The following is an 18296-nucleotide window of genomic DNA, read 5'->3' as shown; positions in this document are numbered from 1 at the left end:
AAACTTTTAACCTGAATTACATTCGATTTATAGATTATTTAGGGGAGAACTGACTTCTTTACAATATCATATTGAGTATTTCAGTTCAGGAATATGAAATACCTTTATATCTATGCAGTCTTATTTATGTCTGACAGCAAAATTTTATTGTTTTCTTCATGTACATGTTGTGTATTTATCATTATGTTTATTCCTAGGTATTTTATAAAGTATTGTGAATTGGACATTTCTTAATTGATAGTTACATAGAAATGTTTTGATTTTTGTATACTTACTTTATACTTTTTAACTTTTTATTGTGAATTGAGTGGAGGTTACAGAGCAGATGATCAGTTTTGCAGTCATCAAATCATCAACAGTTAACAGCATTTATCTCTATTCACTGTAACTATTGCATTCCTGTGTCTCCCCCTACCTTCTTTTCTCTGCTCACATTCCTCTTGTTCTATGTTGCCTAACCCCCTATCACTCATGTTAATATGTGTCTATCCTCTAGCCAAGCAGCTCTGATAGCATAGTGGTTACGAATCCGGCTGCTTATCTCATGGACAGCAATTTGAAGCTACCAGCGTTTCCACAGGAGAAAGATGAGGTTTTCTGCTCCCATAAAGATTTATAGCTTCGAAAATCGTATGCAGGGTCACTATGAGTCAGAAGCGACTCCACTGCACATAACCACTACTACCACCATCCTCTAGCCCATGAATAATTTCCCTCCCCTCTCTTCCTTGTAACCATCATAGATTGTTTCTTCATTAAGAAAACTTTTTACATCGGTCTTATACAATATATGCCCTTTTGTGATTGACCAATTTCACTCAGCATAATGTCCTTCGAAACTACCAGCTGTTCTGCGAGAGAAAGATGAGGCTTTCTGCTTTTTACAGCCTCGGAAACCCTGTATAGGGTCTCTGTGAGTTGGAACCGACTCCACAGCACATAACCACCACCAATGTCCTCCAGGTTCACCCATGTTGTGAAGTGTTTCACAGAGTCATTGCTATTCTTTAATGTTGCATAGTATTCTATTGTGTGTATGTACCAAAGTTTAACCATTCTTCTGTTGATGGGCATTTAGGCTGGCTCCATCTTTTTGATGTGTCTCCTATAGACAGCATTTTAAAGGATCCTGTTTTCTTATCCATTCCACTCTATCTCTTGACTGGTGCATTTAATCCATTTACATTAAGTGCAATTATAATAGGTATTGATTGCTGTCAATTTTTTTTCTATGTATATGTTTTGTTTTCTGTGGTGTGGCTAGTTTCTTTGTTCCAAATAATTTTTTTTGCTGAGTTCCTTTTGTTTGTGTGTTTTCTTTTCATTTGTATTTCTGTTGTCTTAATGTTTACTAGGAACTCTGGTAGCATAATGGTTACGAATCAGGCTGCAAACCTCAAGGTCCGCAGTTCAAAACTAAATGCTGTTCCACGGGAGAAAGATGAGGCTTTCTGCTCCCATAAAGATTTACAGCCTCAGAAACCCTGTGCAGGGTCGCTATGAGTCGGAACCGACTCCACGGTACTTAACAACAACAACAACACTGTTTACTAGATATTTCTGGTTCTTCTCTTTTTTTTAGTTTTGATGTGCAGATGTATTATTTTTAATTGAGGTTACCCCATAATTTATTCATTTTTCCCTGCTTAAAACAGTCTGTTTTATCTTGAAATCTACTTGACTTCCTTGACATTTTGAGGTTCTGTATCTATACCATCCCCTCTTTTTTGCTTTATCGTTGACTTCATTATAAATTGATATCTCTGGTTCCCTATTTTCAGTCTTGTAGGCTTGTTTGACTTTGAGCACTTCTGTATCTGGATTGAGTTCTGGCTGGTGTTATCATGTATGGTAATGTCAGCTTGTTGTCTGCTGGTGTTGATTCTCAGTACAAAGAACATCCTTTAGCTTTTTTTCTCTTTTGCAAAGTTAGTCTTGCAAAGTTAGATCTTTACAAATTCCTTTAATTTCTGTTTATCAGGAAATGTTCTAATTTTGCCATTGTATTGGAGGGACAGTTTTTCTGGGTATACAATTTTTGTCTGGCAATTTTTTTGCTTTCAAAGTTTTATATATGTCCTCCCATTGTCTTCTTATCTGCATGGTTTCTGCTGAAAAATCAAAGCTTAGTCTTATTGGTTCTCCTTTGTAGGTAACTTTTCATTTTTACCAAGCTGCCCTCAGGATTCTTTCCTTGTCTTTGGATTCAGAAAGTTTGAATATGTTAATTAAAGTCTTGGTGACTTTCTTTTGGGATCTATTCTGTTTGGGTTTCATTCAACCTCTTGTATGTGTATCTTCTTGTCTTTCATGGTGTTAAGCACGTTTTCTTCCAACAACTCTTCGACAATTTTCTCTGTGCTTTTTATTGTCTCTTCTTGTTCTGGAATTCCAATCACCCATAAGCTGTTTCACACAATGCTTAGGCTTTCTTTAGATATTTTCCTTCTCTTTTTCTGATTGTTCTTCTAGTATATCAGTATATCACGCTCACTAATTCAGACTGCCATTGCTTCAAATCTGTTCTTTTACACTCTCAATGTATTGTCCATTTCCAAAATCTTAGTATTAATCTTCTGGACTTCTAATTGAAGGTTTTGTACTATTTCAAAATTTGCATTTATTTTGTTTGTTTTTATAGTGTTTTCCTGAATTCATCCAAAGTTTTTTCTGTATTCTCCTTGCTTTGCTAGGTCTTTCTGTCAATACTTTGAAGGTACCTAAATATCATTCTTTTGAAATCTTTTTCAGTTAGTTCCATTACCTTTTCTTCCTCAGAAATTCTTCTTGCTTTGCATCTTGGTCATTTGGTTGAGTCATTCTCTCTTGTTTCTTCGTGTGAACTAAAATGATCTGAAGTCTCTGGGCCACTGTGGAATTGTTGTATTTGTATTTAATTAATGATTGTATGTTGATGTGTTCTTAGGCTTTCATCAACTGTCTCTGTGGATGTAGAGATCGGAGGGGTGTACACCATTTTTTTTACTGTTTGTGCACCTTGTATACTTACTTTATATTCTGCTACACTAACACTCACCTTCTGCCATCATGTTGATTCCAAGACTGTAAATCTTTATAGAAGAAGAAAGTCTCATCTTTCTCCCTCGGAGTGGCTAGTGGGTTTGAACTGCCAACCTTGTAGTTAGCAGTTAATCCTACACCAAGTCTCCTTTATATTCTGCTATGTTGCTAAATTCATTAGTTCTAACAGTTGTACAGTTGATTCTCTTAGATTTCTTAGTACACATTCACCTTGTTTCTAATTAATGAAGATTTTGCCTCCTTGCTTTTAATATTTATACCCATTATTTATTTTTGTGTTGTGCTGGTTAGGACCATCCGAATAACAGCAGTGATTGATCACAGCCTCCACTGAGCAGCATTCATAGGTCTCTTTGCCCAGAGTATCCAAATAGAAATACCTCTGAGTCTAGGAGTGGCAATCAGCTGTATTAGCATCAGATAGGAGCAATTGGCAAACAGCTTGGAGGTCCTGATTGCTGCCCTTACCCCATGAGACTCCATTGATGATTAGGTTAAGAGAGTAGGATTTTGATTACTAATGTCCCTACTCTAGACACAGAACACAATTTCAACACCCAGGTGGGCATGCCAACCAGCACCATTGGACTTGCAGAAAAGAAAGGGGACACATGTTTAATGAACTTTTTCTATGTAGCAAGAATTATGCTAGGAACCTTAAACATGTAATTTTATTTAACCTTCACAGTTGTATAAGTGAATAGCATTCTTTTCTTGTTAATAGATGAGGAAATGGAAGCTAAGAGTGATAAGTATGGAAAGTTGTGTAACTAACCATCACTTGCAAATTAATTCATTGTTATCTGCCTGAGCATCCTCTTTTTTTAAATGAATTTCAAAATACATTCTTGCCCAGACCAAGAGGTCTCCAAATGTTTTAGCCTGCTCCACATTTGTACTAGATGACCACCACCACCCCTCAGCCAAGGTTTACAAGACATCCCCCCTTAGGGATGAGATACAATAAGTGGGGAGGAGCTGATCTCCATAACTTCAGGCAAGAAGCCAACCCCCAGGCCTTGTTGGGCAATAGATGTACTACTAGGTCCTTGGAGCCTTTAGCTCCAGGAAGAGATTCGATTGGGTTTAGAGGGTGTCCAGGACAGAGTGGGTGTGGGAGGGGAAGGAGGTCCAAGGCCTAGAGTGTAGGCAAAGAAGATGACAAAGAAAGTAGTGAGACGGACAGAGTTTGGGGCAACCTCAGGGAGGACTGTCAGAGAGCCAGGGACAGGTCCCAGACATGAATCCAGGTAGGGGTTGTCAGAGCTAGTTCCCAGATCTTCAGGCCTCACCGTTCACTCCATTCTCTCCATGGACTCTGAGGGACCAAGAACAAAGGCCATAAGCACAAGGGACTTGTTTCCATCCTCCAGATCATAAAATGTGGTAGTGGGATCATGACACAGAATCAGGGGACCCACTCCCAGACCTATTCACATAGACACCCAGATACACACCAAGCAAGGTTGCAGACCCAGAGTCAGAGATGTGCACACAGACATGAGTGTGTCAACACACACATGACACACAAGAAGACACAAGCATAGCCTGGATATAAGGACACAGACACATTCACAAAGCAAGACATCGATGAAGACATTTACCACATCAGGAGACAAACACAGACCAGAGAGCAACAACATGGAGATACTCACATGCCCACACAAACACAGGGAGGGAGTCACAGACACATGTATGTGTGGGTGCACACACCCACACACACAAGGAGACACCCTGGAGGTGTCACAGCATCGTGGAGAGACCTGCAGCACGTGGGCAAACAGTACCCAGCAATTTGCACCTAGTACCTGGTCTTTGTGGGGTCTCAGCCACTGCTTATCCACCCCTGCCTCAGAGAACCCGGGGCCACCACCCAGTACTGCTGCCCAGACCCCCTCCAGCTTCAGAACATACATGTGCCGGCCAGGCTCTCCTGACACACATGTGCATGCCCCAACAAGCCTGTGTTCCACCCATGGGGGACTGACATTCCCATTCTGGGGGGCAGGTGGGGGCCACAGGGCAACCTACTCCTCCATAGGCTGTGCCAGTTGGCAGGGACAAGGGGCCCGGGCTGGCCCAGGAGAAGGGAGGGGCTGGAGGGGGGGACCGGGGCGCGGCTGGGGCGGGCACAGGAGCCGGTACCTGTCAAACGAGAGCCAAGGAGCAAACTAGCTTCTTAGTCACCTTTTTCTTCTCCCCGTTTTGGCAGCAGCCCCTCAGGGCAAGGGGAAGCTGATATCATAATTATTGGCTCACCCAGCAGCTGCCTCCCCTCACCTGATGTCAGCACAGACCTGGGACAGCCAAGCTGACGGACTGACAGAAGGACGGAGCTCCTGGCCCCCCAGCCCCGGGCCCCCACGCCGACCTGCTTCACTGAGCAGGTAAGAGGAGACCCGGCCCAAGTCAGCCGTGGAGGCCAGTAGGGCTGGGCCAGGGCACGGGGAGGGGGGTTGCCTTTTTAACGGGCCTCTGGACTGATTGGGAGCACCTGGGTACTCCCCATCTTCTTACTGCAGTTCAAAGGAGACTCAGGAAGCAGGGTGAGTGCCTGGAGGTCAAGGGGGACCCCCTCCTCCATGCTCTTCCCACTGTTCCTATTCCAAATGATCTCATTTCAGTCCTTGCTATAGTGTGGGGTTTCCTTCTGGTACTGACTTAGTGCATTGTGTCTGTGTCTCTATGTGTTGGAGGTGGTGTGCTTATCCACCCTGGGCTGGGAGAAAATGAAGACTTGAAAGTACTAGGACTGGAAATCTAGAGCTGAAGCAGATTCTTCCAGGAGGAGAAGGGAGAGCCCAGTTCTGAGAGCTGGATCTTTGTGTTGTCAAGGGTATATGTGGATCAAGGAATCTCTAAACCTCTCTGGACAGCCTGGACTGGGGTCTGGATGCCTGGAAACTATGGAGAGGCCTAGGTTGCAGGAAGGAGACCGTGCACCTGGTAGAGACGCAGACAGGTGGCAAACAGGTGCTGGGACCAGTGGCTGATGCTGAGCTCCAGGCAAAATCCCCTGGAGGTCTGGAAGCCTCTCTTCTTTAAGAATCCTGAGGCCAGGAGACATGGTGAGCAGACCTGGGCTAGGCAGGGAGCCCTTGGACCCTAGAATTGGGGATCTGGATGCTGAAGGCTCTTAGGGATATGGCTGGAGCAACAGAAAGCACCCTCGAGGCTCCCACAGCTCTCCCCAACCCCTTCCTGATCAGGTAAAGTCTGGCATTCCCCGTAGAGTCCCCAGGCCCTTCCTAAATGCCCTGAGAAACATGGCACATTAAGAATAGACTCTAACAAGTGGGCGTGTTTTCCTCTTCTCTCTGCACTTAAAACGTGGGGGGATGTGTTCGCATATACATTGTGGCAAAGCACAGTTAGTCAGTGAGAAAGGTCTGGGAGGAGAGGGTGCATCCTCTTGAGAAGTCATCTCTTCCATACCCCTGCCTCTGTACTGGTCATTTCCCATGCCAGATAGGGCAGCTCCCTCCTAGTCCCCAAGAAGGAAGCTTGATTAGTTCGCTCTTGGTTATGAAGTCCTCCCTAGAGTCTGACTGAATGCTTTACTGCTGCAGGATCCAGCTCTCCTTACCCCATAGTTCCTTTAGTCTGATTGGAGCGTGATTTGAGGAGGGTGGCATTGCATACCAGTCCTGTCCCCATTGGGCTCAGTCTCTTTGACCATCTTGGTCATTCTGTGACCCACAAGATGCAGGCAGTAGAAGTGCATCCCATATGATGGGGTGGCCGGTACTTTCTGTTCTGGCCTCTCTCTGGTGACACTGCATGGGGCCCAAGGTGGGCCAGGCAGGGACAGAGCAGAACTGGGTCCTGGGGAGGGGAAGGAGGGTGGGGGCTGCCCCAGGCTCAGGATCCTTTGGGGCGAAGGTGCCACAGGGAGAGGCACCATGTCCTCCTAGTTCCCCGCCCCACCCCAGCAGAGCTGCCTCTGCCTAGCTCAGCTCGGGCTCCAGGGCCTGCTGAGGCACGCTGCCCCCCCAGGCCCGGCGCCTCACTCACCTCCCAGAGCCAGAAACCTGTTCTCCCAGGAATGCCAGGGAGTTCTCAGAGGACTTTATTTCCCAGGGGCTTGGGAGACCCAGAATCCTCTGGACCAGAGGGCTCTAGGATGGGAAGAAAAACATTAGGGGATTTCAGTCCCCTCCTTGTCTTTGGTGCATGTACACACTTTATCATTCATCATGAGGAGGGAGAAGGCTCAAGAAAGCTAAAGACAAGGGGGAAAGCCCACTGGTGACAAATGGTCTCTAGAATTATGTCATGTCTCATCCTTGGTCTCAGGAAGTTTTCCTTTAGTCCGCCTGAAGAGGCTCATCTACACTCTAAGTAGGCATTACACCAACACTTCTCTTGGGCTCTCCATCCTTCCCAGTCTAGAAGTCCTTCCTGGTGTCTAACTCCCCCCTTCTGACTTGAGTTGAACCTGACCTTCATGGACCTGCAGAAGCCCCTCCCCACCTGCCAAGTTCCATGCACATTGCCAGAGACTGTTATTAAGTCTTGTTGAAATGTCCTGGGACCAGGAAGGGACAGAAAGAAGGCCCCACACCTGTGGCCCCTCTATTAGTATCTCCAACTCCGTACTTTAATGAGGAGGAGGTGGTTGGGAGTCACTTTGGCTCTCCCTGCCCAATTCTTCTGGAATAGATGGATGGATGGGACAGAGGTCCTGTAGGTAGAATGCCCCCCCTTTTCTTCTGAGTCACAGTCCACCATCCCTGCTGAGGCTTGCAATGGGAGGTCAGTAAGACAAGATTAGCCTCTGCAACAGAAGAAGACATTAGACTCCAGAAAGACTTTCAGCATTTTAAATAGAGTTTGTTTGGTTTCCTGAGTGTAGAGGCAACCATTGATCTGGGATGGGTGGAGCTGGTCTGGCAACATGCCCAGGATGATAAGATGACCTCTGGAAGAGTGCACCTCAGAAGCATCAAACAAATGGCCCCTAAATAATTTTGGTCTTTCCAATTTATGTATTCTTATCCCCTGCCCCTTCCTCCATCTTTATGCACTGTTTCAAACTCAATCTCAACTCCATCCCTAACTCCTCTACCCCATCCCTATCTCTTATTGAATCCCCATTCCCATTCCAATCCCAGCCCAGTCCCTTTCCTATCTCCCCATCCACACTCCCATCCAGCTCCAGCTCCATAGCCTCATTGCTTCTTCCTCCCTGCCATCCCTCCTCAGTCTCACCTCCGTCCTCATTCCTAACTATATCTTTCTATCCCACACCATCTCCTTCCCCAGGATGTATCTCTCCACAAGTCAGAATCCAACACTCCCATCAGACTCTGGTTTGTTCTCCATTTTTTTCATGTGTTCAGGAAAAACCCAGAGCCACACCACTGAGACAGACAACTGGATAGGATTATCCCTAGAAAAGCTTCAGCTTCCTGTCTCTAGCTGGCATTAAAGGCTGGATATTGTCCAAACAGTGAAAAGGAGCTCAGGTACAACAAGACAAGTTGAGGTCTAATGCCTAGATGGACTTTTCTACATTTCAGGAGTCTGACAACTAGACAAGAGAAGGAAAGTCATGCTCAGAGGGCCCCAAAGGAAGGCTGTGACAACCTTCTTCAGAGTGGCTAGGAGTTTACCCAATCTGATTAGGCATGACCAGGCCCTAGACAAGGAGATGTACAAAAGCTAAAGTAGAAAGGTCTGCCAGGCTATTTAGGAATGACTGAGTCCTGAGCATCCCGGGTCTCTACCCTGCCTGTGGCTCTTGCTTAGTCAGCTCAGATTAATGGGGCCGGGAGAGAATTAGCTGAATCGTGATCTCTCAGGAAACTTAAGCCAGCTGTGAGTCACAGAGAAAAGGGAACCCAGGAACTCACAATTGCTCTGGAAGCTCCAAGGGGTGAACATTCCTTAGGATGCAGTAGGAAACCCACTGGGAGGTCTAACCCTCACCTTCTATCCTATGCTCATTGAGCAAACACATGGTCAGTCACTTTCAAGGCCTACTCTCATGCACCCTCCGGGGACCTTCAGGTCTCCCCTATTCTGAAACTGCAGCTTCTGACACACTACAGCCACCCTGGGCACCAACAAATACACACAGAGAACGGGGTGTGTCCAGGAACCAGATTGCCTGGAGACAGTTGGAGGTCCCACCTACACTTGTAAATTCCATAGCCATGTCCCAGACTGCATCAGCCCATCAGTCTTGGAAGACATGAGATGGGTACAAGGGTTCACACATACACACACACAAACTCTACACCATCATCAGAAAACCCAATTTTCAGATTTTGCACTTAACAATTCTCCTCCACAAAGTCAAGTGCAAGTGACCACAGCAGTGTTCGCTGTCCATGGTGTTCCCAGCTCCTTCTGGGAGGCAGCTCCCAGAGCACACATTGGGCCCCACAGAGTGTATGGCTTTGAAGAGGTGTCTAGGATACTCTAGGCTCATCCAGTCTGCTTGAGAGGGGAAGGGTTTTGGAGAGTTCTTTTGGATGACAGTGCCAAGCCCAGGAAGATTTGGGATAGTCAAGGGGAAAAGGTGCGGGCCAGAGCCAAGGAGTTGGAATGGGTTTAGGGAAATACCCTAGAACCTCCATTCTCCACATCACTCCTCAATGAACCAAGGACATTATTAGGCATTCAGAACTGGCTGCACACCAGTCCAGGCCCCTGTGTAGCAGGGAACAATCCTTCCCATTGATGGGGCCTCAGGTTCCTAATCTGTAAATTAGAGTGGAGTTGGGATGTGAGGGCCTCTTGCCACTCCAAGATTTGTTAAGTCTAAGCAGATAGCCTCTTGGCTGCCTGGTGTACACACACAACATGGGAGGAGGGGTATACTAGTATGTATTTGTCTTGTACTAGGTCTGTATTATTAGTAGTGGCAGCAAAATTAATATCCCTAATAATAGATTGGTAATAATGAGCAGTCCTTCTGATAATGATATGTACAGAGCCCAAAGAGGCCCCTGACCCCAGGGATGATGGGATCTTGGTCCACCTCGTGCCCCCACTAAGGAAGAAAGGAACACTCTTGACCACCTATGGGTAGGACTTCTGAGAATGGAAAATATTTGGATAGGAAAAGATCTCACTCCCCTCCCCATCTCTCTTCTGAAATTCTGCTGGTCTGAGACGTCAGGGGAGGGGACAAGGGCAGCAGGCAAAATGACACCAGTTTCTCTTTCTCAGCGTATTTGACACTAGGTCCTTAGGACAGCCAGGCGAGATACATAGGGCTCAAACGAGGATTCCCCTTTTTATAAAGGAGGAAATAAGGTTCATTCCTGTGACCAGCCCACGCTACTGGCAGAACTGGGAGAGGACACGTCTGAGGTCCTTGGTCTGGAGGACTCCCTATGAGGGAAAAAGGGGACTTTGCAAGGCAATGGGGGACCTGGGGTCAGTGGAGGATTCTAAAGACGGGAATGCCAGGCCGAAAAGTGAGATGAGACAAGGTTTCAATCATCTCTGTTGGCTTCACAATTCAAATCCTCAGCTGCCTATCAGCGCCGCAGCCAATCAGCTGCGCTGCAGGTTACCAATGCAGCCCACACGAGGCTGAGGGCGGGACCACCGGGCTCATTTTGAGTGACTTCATTGTGGGGGCGGGGTCTTCTGGACTACTGAATGCCAGGGCTAATGAGGGCTCAAAAACAAGCACCTTCGCCCCAACCCCCAGTGCATTCCTCCACCCCATTAAACCAGTGTGGTTGGAGGAAGCTTGTGTTAAGGAAAGATGAAGACAACGTTTCATAATCTGTGAAACGTCATCTTGTCCCTTCCATCATTCCCCCACCTCCTCATTCACTCTTTGGTCCCTTTCACAGTTTAGCAGATTTAGGATTAGGAGGAACGTTCTCTGGAAATCAGTGTCTAAGGACTCGGACCTCTGTTTTCTCTACACATTGCCCTCTGAGAGAATTGAGAAGAGATGCTTCCAGAAACTAGCTCTCCAGTCAGGCCCTAAATGGTTCTAGATTACTTTGTCCACTCCCAAATCCCCTATTAAGCCTATCCTTACAGTTGTGCCTTCAAAATCTCTGGAGAAGTGGAGGCCCCTTCTCTCTAAACTGCCTATCCAGGGTCTCATGTTCTTGGCATTGAGAATTTTATAAATCCTCTGTAACTCCCACTAACCTTGATGAGTGGAGTCTAGATGTGGTGTTATAAGATAAGCACTGGACTATTATGAGTCCTGGTGTGGCACTGTGGGTAAATGCACCAGACTGCAAAGCCGTTTGAACTATAAGGTAGGTGGTTCAAGCTCACCAGTTGCTCCTTGGAAACCCTATGCAGGGTTGCTATGGGTCGGAACCGACTCAATGGCACTTAACAACAACATTAACCTCAAGGTTCAAACCCACCAGCCACTCACTCATAGGAAATCCTATACAGAGTCACTATGAGTTGGAACCAGCTCAAGGACACTTAACAATAACAACAACCTTGGTGAACCAGCTGACCTGGCTTCTAGGGGCTGGATCTGGGGTGGGCTCACAGCCTTGGAGCCTGAACTTCAGGGTAAGCACAATAGAGGAAAAGAGAGACCACTAGTGAAATCTGAAAATTAGAACAAAAGTTCCCCAAAGTGATATCCACAGACTAGTGAGAACCCAGAAGAGCCCATCTCTCAGACTAAGGTGGCCATGACAGAGAAGAAAAGGATTCCTAGTAGATGTGTCTCAGAAGGATATGAATGGGGACTATCAGGAGTAATATTTCTGGTTTCCTTAAAACCAAGGATCCCTTCCTATCTTCCCATCTACCAAATAATCATCCACAGTCAGGTCAAGTACATCCATCCATCTTTACAACTGCCTACCTCTTTCCATGTGTCCATCTACCCATCTATGCAACTTTCCATCCATCATCTGTCTACCCTATATATTCATTTATATATCCTTTCCTTCATTGATCCTATCCTATCCTTCCATCCATCCATCCATCTGGAGAGGTCAGGTCCTAATTGGCCTCCCCAGGGTGCTGGGAAGGGCCTGTGGTCCTATGGCATTTATGGGGCATGTGACTTGCCTACCTGGCCTGGGGAGACAGCCCCGCCCCAGCCCTCAGGCAGGGGGCTGGTCTAGGCATGTGGGAGTATTTATACCTTGATGGAGGCTCCTGGGGAAGCTGCTGGACTGAATGACTCCCCGAAGCCGTGATGGTGGCCATGGCCCAGAGCCCACTGTGAGTGCTTGGACTGGGTTCCTTTGGGGTCAGGATTGGGTGGCAGGGGCTGGAGTGAGGCTAGAGAGGTGGGAAACTGCCCAGAGTTAGCCAGGAATGGAGGAGAGAAAGGAGTGCTGAGCAAAGGAGAGTGAGAGATCAGGAAGCTGTTGGAGCCCTGGATGTGGGATGCATCCATTGCCCTTACCTAGCTCTGGAGGGTCCTTGGTGAAAGGCAGGAAGATAAGACAAGAGGGTTGAGGTTAGATAGTTGGACGTTTTCAGGAAGGGCATACTGAGTGGTACTCTGAGCCCATCAGACAGGAGGAGGATGACTGAGCTGCAGGTGTCAGGACCTCAGTTTGGAGGAAAGCATCACATAGGGGATACAGTTGCTCTTCATCCTTTTTCTTTTTCACTGCACGCTCTGCCCATTCCATCGCTACCTGCTTGACAAAGCACTTTAATCAGAACTTCAGGCAGGGGCCACTGATTCATTTCTGAAATCACTGAACTAAGGCAGGATCAAGAACTAAAGGGGACAGAATATTTGCCTCAGAACCCCCAACCTTGATGGGAAGAAGGGAACTAGAAACTCCTTCCTTCTTGATACCCCTAGATTTGTAGTATCCTGGGATAACTAAGCTTCAGGGATGTCCCCCAGGTCCTTCCTTGCCACCATCCCTCCTCCCCCCCCCCCAATAAGTAATTACGGAGCTCCTCCAAGGAACCCCTCCCAACAGCCAGGCAGGCGGAGTCCCGGGTGGGGTCACAGGCGAGCACTGAGCACGGGCCCCACCCCTCGTAAAACATGCTGCCGCAGCCAGCAACAGAAACCATTAAGGCGGAACTGAGCCGGCTCCACCTCGCTCATAAAGGGCGGGTTAGAGGCAGCGGGAGTAGGAGGGAACATGAACATGGAGTCTGGTGAGGGCCCTCAATGCCCCATGCCTGCCTGCCCTCTGTGACTCAACTGCCCAAAGGGGATGCAGGGACCACCCTCGCAAGGAAACCTCCAACCTTGCCGCCCCCCCCCACACACACACACCATCATCACTCTGACTTCCGGGTGTGAGTAGGGAGGCTGAGGTGTTTCCAAGGTGGGGCTATGTGGCGTAGTGGTTAAGCACACTGGCTTTGAAGCCTGGATCTGAATCCAGGGAACATAATTTACTAGCCTGAGTGAACTTGGGCAAGTTGGACTAACTTCTCTGAGTCTCAGTTTCCTCATCCATAAAATGGGGATGATAATACAGCACCTCCCATCTGGGTGCAATAACTTACCCAGTTGTTCAGCCCCTCTTGAGGATTTCCCCCCAAGGGAATCTTCCTGAAGGCAGAGCAGGGATACCATATACACCTTCACAGGGCCAGCTTCAGCATCTTTAGATGCAAATGGTCCCAATACCTATCTTAACTTATAAGGGAACTGAGGTCCAGACAGTTCCAGACTTGTCCAAGGTCACAAAGCCAGCAAACAGGGTCACCTCTGCATCCATCCATGAATGACTTCTGCCTGAGTCCTAAGGGGCTGGGGCTGGGAGCTCTGAGAAGTGGGGAGAGGTGGATGGGTAGGGCTTGGCTGTTGTGAGAAGGGCCCGAAGCAGGGATACAGTAACCTACTACCCACAACTGTGGCGTGGATTCCAACTAATAGTAACTCTGTAGGACAGAGTAGAATTTCTCCATAGGGTTTCTGAGGCCGTAAATCTTTACGAAAGCAGACTGCCTCATCTTTTCCTCCCTTGGAGCAGCTGATAAGTTTGAACCACTGACCTTTCAGTTAACAGCCCAATGCTTAATCCACTGTGCCATCAGGCCGCCCATATTATTGATCACTGTTGCCATGCTTTCTGGGGAACTTCTCACCTACTCAGGCCAGAGAGGGGAGGTCATTGCTTTCTTCCCTCTGCTCAACGGCAGAACAAGTTTACTCCCTTGCTCCTCACACCTAACTCCCAACTCCTCAAAGACCATAGTAAGAAGAGAAGAGGCAAAGGTTCGAGTTTAGATGGTAGACAGAATGCCCAGATATTCATGGTCTTCTGCCACATGTTTTTCCGGGGTTACATCCCTGGAGTGTGTGTTTTAGGGGTGCAGTTGGGGATCTCGAGGCCTGAGAATGAAGAGATGGGGTTTGCACTATCAGCTGTGTAGCCCTGGACATGTCACTTCCTCTTTCTGGGCCTCAATTTGCTCCCCTAAAAAATGAGGTTAATAACTTTACTTTCCTGCTAGTGGGTGTGCTGATCTCAACAACAGCAACAACAACACAAGGCTCTGATTTGTAGCATTTACTAATTTACATGGGAATGGGTAAATCCTCTCCCCTACGTTACTTTAGGTCTATTTCACTGGTCTTGGAGTTGGGATAATATGGGTACAATTGACTCTTGCAAGTCCATACCAGCTGGCTCCGACACACTACTGCCTGCTACCCTCAGGGGCAGAAGGAGGATGAAATTAGATAATGGCTATGAAAGTGCTTTGTAAACTGCAAAATGCTCAGTAGATGTGAAACATCCTACAGTCAAGAGGACCGCAGGGCATAGTCCACCATTGGCAGCCCTGGCCTAGTTCCAGTCTGAGAAGACAGCAGGTTGTAGATTATGGAAACCCACATTAAAGTGACAGAGTTGTGAGAGCCATCTAGGGTAGTTCCTGGGATCTGAGAAGGGAGTAGAAAACTGGCTGTACCTCCTGCATTGGTTAACTTGATTTATATTTGCCTACCCACCTTCATCATGCTCCCTGAAATGACAGCAGCCAGGATAAAGGTTGGACTTCAATGGAAGTTTCCTTTCCTATAGAGATGCCAGCCCCAGGACACTGGAACCATCACAGAGGCCTCCTGAGAGATCCAAACCAACAGATTCACCCACTCCTTGCTACTCTAATCCCTTAGAGCTTCTACAGGTCCTGGCTGTACCACTGAGCCAGGAATAGCTGAGGCTAGTCTCTGCTAAAAGGGGAGGTCAATGTCAAGGAGGAGAAGGTGGGAGGAAGGAAAGGGGAGTTCCCTCTGGTCTCCCCCTTCCCCCACCAGCTCATACCTTAAATTAACACTGTCCCACTGCTAATTATTAATAATAGCTATCATTTATTGAACACGTACTATATGTTAAGCTATTTACAAGCAATATTTCATCTAATCCTCAAGAGAGGTATGTATTATTAGCTCTATTTTACAGATGAGGAAACTGAGGCCCAGGAAAGGAAGTTGAACATCTTGTCCAACCAAAGTTCACAGCTACTGGGATTCAGAGCTTTCAATCTAGATCATCCAACTTTAGGAACCCTGGTGACTACTCCAGGGAGGTCTGAAGGGCTAAAGCAAACTTGTCCTTCTCCCAGTGAGTCCTTCTCCTGTATTGGACAGGGCTGAGCCCTCGTATACACCTCTTGGAGCCCCTCTGCCCAGTTTGAGCCTGGAATGCCTTTTCAAAGGCATCTGGTCAGGGACTGGGCTGTGCAGTTTTAGGAAAATCATCCAACATCCCTGGGCCTCCTTTCCTCATTTGTAAAATAGAGCTTCAAGTGAGGGGACTGAGGGGATGTCATGGCCACCAAACCAGGTCACCACTTACAAAACCTGCCCACAGAAAACCGTAGATGGAAGACTACTCAGAGACTTCGGCACTTTCCATGAAAATTGAAGGGCAAGCCCTCTGAACTCTGCATAGCGTTTATAATAAGTCTTTCCTCCACGGTTTCCAATCTTGTTTGTGGGGGCTTCGAGACCCTCAGGAGGAGGAACAGGTCTGAGTCCTCTGAAGCCCCAGTGAATGGCAGCCAGGCAGTGAGGAAGAACTAGCAAGGGCAGGTGCCACCTGGGGAAAGGTTTTCTCAGTCAGTCTCCCCAGGGCTCCTAAGGGAAACTATAGGGTCTAGGGTCAGAGGGCCTTGGACCCAACCACATTTGACCAACTGAGACCAGATGTATGATATGTGTCCTTGAGCATTTTCCATGTACCTTATATACACCATCTCATTCCATCCTTATTACAACCCTGGGAGGTGGATCCATATCCCCATTTATCAGATGAGGAAAGTGAGACATAGGGAGATAAAGGTGGTTCAGTCACAGCCAGAAAACGGCAAAGCTGGGACTCAAACACAGGTCTACCCAAGTCCAAAATTCTTGCTCATCACCACCATGTTCCTGCCTCCAAGGAGGGGAGCTACCACTTTCCCACCAATACAAAGCCCCCTTTTGGGGAGGAGGTAGGGGCCCCCTGGCTGCTGTTGGCTTTGCAGCTGGAGGAGCTGGAGAACGCTTTGGGAAGGTGCCAAACCTTGCACCACCTCCCGGGGAAGCAGCCCTGGGCCAGTGAGGTGTGGCAGGCAGGCCCACACTGTCCAGGAGGAGCTGTCCAGGGAACGGGGGCCAGGCCAGGCGATCATGCAGAGCCAGAGATGGGCTGCCTCACACTCGGGCCCCAGGCCTGCTCCATCTCGGTGTCCAGTTACGGCCAGCTCCGCGCTTCCCCAGTCACGCCACATTTAGCACTGCCGAGTGAGCAGGCGCCAGGACATGGAGAAGGGCTGATAAGGACTCTTGGAGAGGCGGGAGAGCCTCCCCACCATTCCCCACCTGGACCTCAGTTACCAGCCCCCTCTGCCACTCATCCTGGTGGGACTTAGGGCAAGTTTTCTCCCCTCCTTGTCCCCATGACCCCCTCTGCCAAATAAAGGAGATGGCTTATTTAACAAAGATGTACCCACCCCATTCAGGACACTGTGACCTAAAGTCATCCCTCCTCCCAGAATTCCTGGACAGCATGACCTGGGAAAGGCTTCAGGGAATCTTGTATGTTGTTGTTGTTGTTGCTAAGTGCCATAGAGTTGATTCTAACCCATAGCGACCCTGTATAGGGTTTCCAAGGAGCCGCTGGTGAGCTTGAACCACGGACCTTGCAATTCAAATGACTTTGAAGTCTGATGCATTAGCCCACAGCTTGTATAGGAGTCTTGTATAGGGGGAATTAATATAAACCTTCCAGCTTCTCCCACTTTCCACCCTCACCCCCTAGCAAATGAAGAAACAGGAAGAGGGGTACAGGGCCTGCTGTCAGATCTTGGCGCAAATCCTGAACTGTCAAAAATTAGTATGTGCTGTGAGAATGTTATATAACCCCGCTAAGCCTCAGTTTTTGCATCTGGAAAGTGGAGTTAAAAATGTTCCTTTCTCACAGGTTTGTGGTTAGAATTTTATGAGAAAAAATCTTACAAATCATTTATACAATGGCTAGCCAGAGCAGACCCTCCATTGTTGTTGTTTGCTGTCGAGTCAATTCCAACCCATAGCGACTCTGTATAGGGTTTCCAAGGAGTGGCTGGTGATCTTGAACCACTGACCTTGTAGTTCAAACCAGTTTTTCAGTCCAGCACATTAACCCACAGCGCCACACCAGGACTCCAAACCATCAGTAAATGATAGCTTTTATTAGAAACGGCCTAGGCCAAAGGAGTAACTTCAAGAGGAGCTGCCCTATGCAGGTGGAGAAGGCAGAGCTGAGGGTAATAACAGCCTTACAGATAATGGTTTTAATGAGAGCTGACATTTATCCAGCAATTTGTTGTTGTTAAGTGCCGTTGAGTTGATACCAACTCATAGTAACCCTGTAGAGGGTTTCCGAGGATCAGCTGGTAGATTTGAACCACAGGCCTTGCAGTTAGCAGTCCAGTGCTTAGCCTACAGTACCACACCAGGACTTCACATAGTATTTTCTATGCATAATTTCATTTAATACTTACAGTTCTGTGAAATTTTATAAGTGATGCTGCTGAAGCTCAGAGAACTCACTGAGGCAGGGCCCAAGCCTGGCTTAGAGCCCTGAGCTTTCTTAAGCACTCAGCTATGCTGAGGTCAGAGTTCTCCTATAATTCTAAAAGGTCTGAGCAGAAAGCATCCTCAGACACCATCTAGTTCAAGCACCTAGCTTTTCAAATGGAGAAAGGGCCAGGGCCTGCACAAAGTCATAGGTAAGTGTGGGAGTTTGGAGGATGTAGGTGAATACAGCACATGCTGACCATCACACAGTGAGTCAGTGACATCTCCAGTGCCTCACAGGTCCAGGAGCCACCAGGTAATGCCA

The 18296-nt window shown here is 47.5% G+C and overlaps 1 protein-coding gene across 1 annotated transcript in view; it reads left to right on the top strand.

Annotated features, from left to right (window-relative positions):
- The first annotated feature begins 5244 nt into the window (after positions 1-5244).
- The window catches only part of FOXN1 (forkhead box N1), a 28020-nt gene continuing 14968 nt past the window's right edge, over positions 5245-18296 (top strand). Inside the window, exon 1 of the mRNA XM_006874209.1 lies at positions 5245-5429. The gene's annotated coding sequence lies outside the window, so the exon portion shown is untranslated. The remainder of the gene's footprint in view (positions 5430-18296) is intronic.

The sequence above is a fragment of the Chrysochloris asiatica genome, unplaced genomic scaffold, assembly GCF_000296735.1.
Source record: "Chrysochloris asiatica unplaced genomic scaffold, ChrAsi1.0 scaffold00266, whole genome shotgun sequence".
Lineage (NCBI taxonomy): Eukaryota > Metazoa > Chordata > Mammalia > Afrosoricida > Chrysochloridae > Chrysochloris > Chrysochloris asiatica.
The sequence above is the reverse complement of the archived record's forward strand: the minus strand, read 5'-3'. Positions and strand labels throughout refer to the sequence as shown.